Genomic DNA, 9028 nt, shown 5'->3' on the forward strand with positions numbered 1-9028 from the left:
TTGTGCTGTCCGCTCGTTACGCACTCTGTCTCCTCTAATAGGGTAGTTGTAATTTTTTATGTTAAATATATCCTGACTATGAACAGGAATCGTCTAGCTCTGGTGAACTACAAGTTACATATATTAAGTACTTAGAGGAGTGCGACAAGACCATAGTTGTCGATTAAGAACCAAGTTATTTATTGGCAGAGCTTCTGCCAAGGAAGACAAGCAATGCGCAAAGCGTAAAGGCCAAACCATAAAGCAGAGTGGTCTAATCTGAACTCAGGGGTCAAGTTTATAGGTTCTCTGCATATATATTGATGTGCTTGCTTCAGTAATTGTTGGTGACCATGTACTGTCGGCCGTGAAAGTTTGCGGGATCTGCAGCGCGTGGCGGAGCGACGGAAAACTAAAGTCCCTTGATATATAGAAAGTAGCGACACTCTCCTCCATATCATATCCCAAGTGTCCAAACCTTATCTATATTATATCCTCTCCCGAACGGCCACCGCGCCACTTTCCTATCAAGAACGTTATGTCACGCTGATAACGCGCGCGTTTTCCGTGTGAAGGGGGGGGGGAGGTGATTCTTAAAAGGAAGAAGGAAATGACAATGGAAATTGGGTGTGAGTGCACGATAACTGTCTCTCAAGTGAGGACACCTCAACCGATACACTCACGGGGGATTGGGGATTAAAGGGACAGTGAGAGTGAAAGAGTATGGTAAAGAAGAAAAAGAAAGGTATGAGTGGAAAAAACAGTGAGGGGGTGGGGGGGGGGCAGGAGAACGGGCGTCCGAGTCACCGTGGTGAGCGGCTAGAAAATTCGTTCGACTAGGCCAGCATCCTCGAGAAAAGCGAGTAGGGCCGCAAGGGCTGATCGGCGACGGTGCACGTGGCCGGTGGGATGGAGCAAGTCCTGTAGGGTCGCACACGGCAGTCCGACGAGGCGGTACTTCATGGCGAGCCGCTTCCGCGCAGTGTTGAGAGAAGGACAGTCAAACAATAGGTGGCACAGGGTTTCGATCGCGCCGCAATCGGTGCAGTTCGGTGCAGCGGCGCCGCGAAGACGATGCCTGCGTTCCGCGGGCCACACAGAACCGGTCCTCAGGGCAAGAAGAAGCGCGCGCTCGCGGCGAGTGAAACCAGTGGCTGGGATGGGAGGAGGGGGGTGTCCGGCGGCGACCCGTGCGTCAGGATGCTCGCGCACCAGCTCCCTGCGAAGGTTGTTGCGTGCCGAGTCGAACGAGCTGGCGTAATCCGTCAGCGAAGTCTCGGCGGAGTGTGCTCGTTTTGCGAGTTCGTCTGCAGCCTCGTTGCCTGCGATGTCGACGTGTGAAGGGAGCCACTGAAGGACCACATCACAGCCTCGTTCCTGGAGGGCCAGCAGGCTGAGAGCGGCACGCTGAGCAAGAAGGGGGCCTCGTTCCTCCCTCGCGAGCTGGCGGAGGGCAGGTTTCGAGTCGCAGAAGATTGCTGCGCTCGTGACGGCCGGCGAATTGCGCAGGAGGTCTGCAGCCAGCTGGAGCACGACTAGCTCAGCTGTTGTTGAGGATGCACAGTATCGCAAGCGGCACTGTCGTTCCGAGCTGAGCTGAGGGGCTATGCAGGCGGCCGCGGCTGAGCGATCCTGCAGGACGCACCCATCGGTGAACACCCGCGTCCTCCCGGCCAGGTCCTGATACATCCGCGCCGCGGCCTCCTGAGCAATGGCACTGATGGGGGTGTGGCGTTTGGATCGAATGCCCGGCAGGTGCAAGTTCACTCGAAGGGGCACTCGACGGTGAGGGCGTGGCCAGCGCGAAAGGCGTGCGGGGTCGTCAGCCACAACACCGTCGTACACGTCGATAAGTTGGCCGACACGTGAGTTTGGCACAGCACGTAACCGCGAGAGGAGGGGACCTGCATCAGGCGCTCGCCTGTGAAGCGGGGAGGTGGAAGGCGGGAGAGGAGGGTGCTCGGCGTGGCGGCTCGGTTAAAAGAAATACGGTACTTTCCCAAAAATATCCAGGGACTTTACGGAAAACTGCATTGCTGCGTCACCTACCGTGATGCGGCGGGTGTTGAGGCTATCGGCCTCGGCGATTAACGACGGCGCGTTTAGACAATGTGCCGTTGCAGGATCTAATCGTGGGCGCTGCGGCCGATAGCCTCAATACCCGCGGCATCACGGTAGGTGACGCAGCAATGCAGTTTTCCGTCGCTCGGCCATGCGCTGCACATCCCGCGAACTTTTGCGGTCGAGAGTACATTCAATGAGTTACAACAATATTCACGCCAGGCGCGAGACTCTCTTGGACAAGATTATTTAATCAAAACATGACGCACTATAAGAGCTTGAGCAGAGCAATAAAATCTGGTAAGAGTGGTCACAGGTAAAGAGATAAACATCGTAAACGTAGCAATACGCAACAATATCAACACAACTGCAGTCGTGTCACTCAGCTGATTGCTTCCTTGATGAATTCAATTAAGCGTTGAAATGCGGCCCTCTCATTTACTGCCGTAAGATGCAGTAATGGAGGACTTATACGGGAACTGTAGGGCTATAGTTGCTGCATGTAAGAATATTTGGCCCGATTAACCAAGCAGTAAAGGAAAAGCGCGACTTTCTATGACTCTTCCTGAAGTTGCTGCTACATCCTGTCGTTGGCGTAGCCGAGGGTCGCATTAAACATGACCTTGAAAGGCACAGCTTTAAACTATGTTATGCTGCTCTTCGCATTCTCATCACAAGATATATACTCTTCCAGTACATACGTCTGGGCTAGTATAAAGGCATTTGTTATATAGCGAAATTGCAATGCAACTTTGCGCGGCGCTCCCTCCAGACATCGGTAAAGGAAATATCTAGGTCTTTGACCAATAAGGCACGGAATACATTGCTTAGGTAAGCATGGCTGAATGTAAGACTGTTCAGTACAAACCAACATGACTAACTTTGTAGTTCTGCGAATTAGAGACAGCTGCATGCAACTTCCTTAGTTCGGCAGGCTTTCTTCCGGGACAGTTTACTGCTGCCCCATAGTAGGGTGCGTATACTGCCCTAAATCGCTAATAGTTTGTTCTAAATATACTCATGGAACTCTCCCATAGAAGTAGACTTCATAGCTAGTACGATTAACAGTTTATTTTTAAGCAAAGCTTCTATGACTCACAGATTTCGGTGGCGGCTGCGGCGACGTAGGTCGCGAAAAACCCGGCGCCGGCAAGTGTATAGGAATGCGGGTGCATACATGTGTGGCCCTCGAAGGTCATCGAGGTCACATGTCATTTTACAATGCCACATGTCATTGTTGCCTTTGTTTTTTTGTATTTCATTGTTTCACGCATGACCATCGTTGTTGCCTGTAGCAACAGAAGTGTTGCGCTGCTAAGCACGCAGGTGAAGGTCCGATTCCCGGCATGGAGGAAGGATAAGGTTAGGAGGGAGCATTGCGCAATGCGATAGAAATAAAGAAAAACAGTAGGCCAGGCACGCACACGCTAAGCTTCGCTTGCCCAGACTCACCCGATCGGGGAAGGGTTCCTAATTTTTATTCTAACCGCTCAGTCATGCAAACGCTCCATTTCGAGAGCACAATTGCCCGCATTAAGTGAATGAATAAAAGAAAGTTCCCCTTGGTGTGTGCTGTCCCCTTATGTCCCTTTATTACTGTTGTTCCTTGCATACAATCCCGGCCGCGGCGGCTGCATTTTCGATGGAGGCGAAAATGTCTGAGGCCCGTGTACTTAGCTTTAGGTGCACGTTAAAGAACCCCAGGTGGTCAAAATTTCCGGAGCCCTCCACTACGGCGTCTCTCATAATCATATCGTGGTTTTGGGACGTTAAACCCCAGATATTAATTAATTTCCTTGCATACAAGAAACAGCAGCAAAGGAAAGCTATAGAACGAGAAGACGTGCCCGAGACAGGTGCTCGAGCTCCACGCCTCCCACTCGCATGATGATCATGTCCCAGGGCAAGTGAGCACTGATGAGGGGCCACGTGACGCTCGCGTCCGCCAAGAACGGGTTGCCAAGCCGCCGCGGGACGCCGATCACGAGAACCACCAGCAGGTACGTAGTCATAGCGTACGTGATGCTGCAGTACGGTACGCACAAGAAAGGCAATTTTGTCAGGTAATTTTATTATTGGATAAAAATCAATTAACGAATAGCCAAATTTCACCAACAGTCACCATCATCATCAGCCTGACTACTCCCACTATAGGGCAAAGGCTTTTCCAATATTCCTCCGATTAACCCGGTCCTGTAATTGCTGCGGCCACGATATCCCCGCAAACTCCCACCTAACTGCTCAACTGACCCTCTGCCTACCCCTCGCGCGCTTGCCTTCTGCTGGAATCCACGCTGTTACTCTTAATGACTAGCGGTTGTGTTGGCAAGACAACCGCTGGTCACCAACAGTAGCCAACACTAACGTTCATTTAGCAGCACAGCAGAGACTTGCCATTAATTATCCAGCCTTAGGTATCATCAGGCCGACTTTATCAAAGAGGACATGGGACACTTTTCGAACATGCCAAAACTTTCCAAGCTAACAGGCAACGCAGGTCACCAGCTCTACGGGCACGTACAAAGTCACATAATATTATGTGCTGCAGTGTGGTATACACAAGAAGAGACATACAGATAGCTGACGTTTATCAAAGCTCGCGTGAATACGTGAGCGAGATATCCTTTCCCTACCCGCTGCTAGGAAATAGAAATTTCTTCTCAAAGACAACTGAAAATCGCTTCCTCTCTCCAAAGTTATATTAGCTATATTAATTGTATGCTCGCGAAAGTTATACGTCGCAGGCGGGAGCAAGTGGGTAACAACAGGCATAGGTCGGCATGAATAGACTTACTCAGGCACACTCGGACTCAAACCTCCGAGTCCGAGTGAGCCTAGGCCTATAATCTCGGTAAACCTCAGTCCAAGTAAGCCTGCCTCAGTAAGACTTTTACTGAGTTTTGAGTAGGAGTGAGCTACACTGAGTACACATCTTCTGACTCTGTGTCCGGGTGAGCCCAAGCAAAAAATTTTCCGGTTAAGAGGGAGTTTTATTAACCCGACCTGACGCAAAACCGCTCTAAAGCGGCGGTGACGCCCGAAATGCGATATGTCTCCTCTCGCTCATCAGGGTGTACAAAAAAGGACCCGAGAACGTGAGTGCGCAGGTTTCGTTGACGCTGTCCTCCGACTCCGTGGCCGCTACTTGCAACGCTCTCCCTACTTCGTCAAGAGGCCCCTCTTTTTACAAGCGCCCTTATCACAGCAGCAATGACAAAGCGAGTTGACTATGCTATGACTCGACAGTCATGGGCAATAACACCTCGCTCTGCGTCTCTGTCGGCGCCCCCGCAGCACGCTTCAGGCATGTTTGTAACTAAATTGGCAAACGCTCGCTGAGCAGTGCAAAACATCCGGGTACACGCCGGCACTGCAGAGTTGCCAGTTCCGCTTGTAATAAGCGGATTTGGGCTTCTTTTTTCGCCGAGTCGTTCGTATAATTTTCCAGTTGCTCGTCGCGTTTTATGAGCTTATTTGCATTCTTGAAGCAAATATAGTTATTTTATTGATCATCACGTTCACCAATAGCACGTTTGTCAATGACTTTGAGTAGTTGAGTGTTGAAGTCAAACACACGTTGGGAGAATCAGCAAGTAACGTTAATCATGCACTGGGGAACGTGCATTCAACCGAACGGAGACTACCCTGGAGACAATGTTAAAAAGTAAATATGTGCTTTCGTTCACATTATCGCTGTACAAAAATAATTAGAGTGATGTTTTCAACTCTCCTTCGTATTTGAGTGATATTTTTTTATTAAAATTATAAATATTTTGAACAATGTGAAAATTCATTAAATTTCCGCTTCCGCCGGGCTTCGTCGAAAAAGTCGCACCGCTTTTTTTCGCTTCTTTTGTGATGATTATTTGCTTGTTAGCTCGGTAGCATCTGGCAACTCTGCGGCAGTGTGTGATGCGTAGGCTTTCCGTTTCATCCTTGCTGTCAAGATCAGACAACGCCAATACGTACGGCGGGAGGGTTGTGACGTTGTAAGAGGCCGGCGAGATCGATGCCGGCGATAACAGCCTGGAAGTTTCTCGATTTGGGTGGATTCGGGGGGTCGACTCAGTTTGTGTTCTTGCTCGGTGCTCGCTCCACCACGGCGATGTTTCGTGTCGGCGCTCTTTGCTTTAGTGCGGGTGCTACAACAGTTGTCATTTTTCCAGAACACCATATATCATGGTGGCTTATTCTTGCTACGTGTCACCACGCGCTTGTGGCAACTTGAGGGATTCTCATGTGGCTTCTGCGAAGCGGGTGGAGTTTCCGAATGCTCAGCGTCCAGCCCCACCGTCGAGAACGCCGAGGTAAGCATGAGACAAAGTTTAACCAGTGCTCTCGTGAACAGTAGTTCTATTGAAAGCTTTCAAAGAGACATTTTGGTGTCCTGGAGGTCAGGGGAAAAATGCAGGTCAGAATGTGATGCCAGGCAGGCTGCCTCGGGATACGAGGCTCGTCTTTGCCTGACCCATGATATCAGGCAGCTTTAAAATACTGTACGCAAAGATAGCTTTCGTTGCGTATGCCATTTCCGTCACTTGACGTGGGTGCCCAATAGGATAGCGAGCGTATGACGCATGCGCAGTCGTGACAAACGCTAAGGTGTAGCTTTGCGTACCCTGTTATAGAACAGTTCTAGGCAGCTTTAGAATAGCATGCGCGAAGTCCCTATTATTAGCGTATTAACTTTCTATTATTCAGCTTTAGAATAGGGTGCGCAAAGCTTTGCGTGAGCGTTTATCACCATCTACGCATGTACCATACACTAACCTCAGGATACAGACGCCACAGGTATAAAGCTTTCTTTGTCATAGGCACTTATCTGCAAGATGGCTCATAAGGTGTACGCCCACCAAACCTGCCGCACATTTTCAAGATACTGTTTGGTATGATCGGCCGCAGCGGCCGCATTTTCGATGGTGGCGAAAGTGCTTCAGGCCCATGTACTATCGTGAGCAATATGAGCTCGAACACGCGAGCGCGTGGCAAATAGCCTCAAAACCGAGATTACGTGAAACGTGGATGGCGCTGCCGGAACCGGAGGGGAAAGGAGGGCGCCCTTGCGCTGACAGTTGGTACTCCCGCCTCGCTAGCGTTGCTGCGAAACAGCAGCTGATTGCGTGCCATCGACCGCTAGCAATGATAACGAAAAAAAAAAAACATTGCACGAAAAGCAAAAATAAAAGAGGCGTATCAAACTGATCAGCCAACACCATCTCGATATAATACAAGCATGGCCTGTGCATCACGGCAGGCTACGTCACAGCCTATATCGCAGCAGCTACAAAGGTTGATGGGCCATTGGCTGTGGCTGTGCGCGTTGATGTGAATTCATATTGCCGCTAGCAGGCACGCTATAAGCTGCCGTTTTGCAGCAACGATATCGAAGCGGGAGTGTCAACAGTTAGCGGACGCGCGGCGCCCTTTCCACTTTGTTTCCGGTAGCGGCCGCTGCGAATCAGCTGATGTAGGGTTCGAAGCTATTAGCCAAGCGCTCGCGCGTTCGAGCTCATACTGCTCACGATAGTACTTAGGCTTAGGCGCACGTTAAAGAAACCCAGGTGTTCGAAATTTCCGGGGCATTCCACTATGGCATCCCTCATAATGCTATCGGGGTTTTGGGACGTTAAACCCCAATAATAATTATTATTATGTTTGGTATGAGGTAGCTGTCAGTGGCCGTTCCGTGACAACCCCGGTCATAATCGCCCTCTCCACGTTCTCTCTAGACGTTTACTCTTGCGCGTACGCTAGGAGTGCATAATTTGATGAGGGCCTATTTTTTCAAAGAATTTTTTTAACAGTAAATCAGTTCTTAGTCGACCTTTCGCCAGCGCCGTCGTAACGCTTAGCGCTGGTCACATGGCCTTCGTGCATGGAGAGAGGGAGGCTCGGTGAAAAGAGTGAAGGGCTGCGCTTTGCCGAAGGTGGCGAGAGAGAGCATATTTTTAGCTGGCGTTGGAAAGAGGCTTGGCCTCCGCGATTAGCTCCGGAAACGCGCCGTCGCGATGGCCATGAAGCACACATTAGCCACGGCCGGACTGAAGAGGCGTGCGGGCGTTACGCCGTTGCTACTAGCGTTACACCGTTGATAATTTTACTAGTGTTCAAGATGGTCACGTCCCCTCCAACTATTTTTCGTTCCTATTTGCATGTTTGGTGCCGATTGAAAGTAAATACGCGTGGCAGCAATGTCACTGCCGGAACTACGTCTGAAATTATGGCACGTAGCACCGGTACTGGCAATCTACTGTTTATACTGTAGGCCTGATAGAATTTACGAAATTCTCAACTCTTATCGCCATGGTCGACAACTGGAAAGGAAGGACAGCGTGGCTGAATTTTACCGGCGCTATCGTGAATCAAAGTTATAAAAGTCCGATTTTGCGAAGTTAAGTTTTCTTTGTGCACTAGAATAGTAGCGTCTACTTATGTTTACGAAGGAAGCCTTGATGCAACGAGACAAATGACCTAGTTTTATCCTGTGCTGTTCGAAAAGCGTGAATTTCTCCCTGCCACTGCTCCCCCTCCCGGAAAATGATTCATCGCTTTTTATTTTTTTTAATGCGGAACGTGGTGCGCGGTGAGACGATGTCATTTTTGTGATGTATGTATACCGGCATACCTTAATTTGAGAAACTCGCGTGTCCCTAATTCATGTATGGTGCTGCCGTTCCTGAACACGCGCAGAAGATTTTCTTCTTTTCTTTGTTATCCGCCACACAGCGAATTTTCTCATCTCCAGACGGCCTTCGTGCTGTTCGTTACTCTTCCTATGGGTTGGTGCTTTTCTGTTCAGGTAATTCTCATGACTTCACCCTTCGCTTTTGTTTCAGCGTACCGAATGTATGGGCTGTGAGGGATGCAGTAATTAGTGGTAACGGATTGGCTACTATAATGTCCGTAATTATGCACATTCATCTAGACTCTTACTCTGCAAACTTTCCTGCTACACCATGACACGAACTGCTTGGAATTGTATACCTAC

The sequence above is a fragment of the Rhipicephalus sanguineus genome, chromosome 4, assembly GCF_013339695.2.
Source record: "Rhipicephalus sanguineus isolate Rsan-2018 chromosome 4, BIME_Rsan_1.4, whole genome shotgun sequence".
In the NCBI taxonomy this organism is placed as follows: domain Eukaryota; kingdom Metazoa; phylum Arthropoda; class Arachnida; order Ixodida; family Ixodidae; genus Rhipicephalus; species Rhipicephalus sanguineus.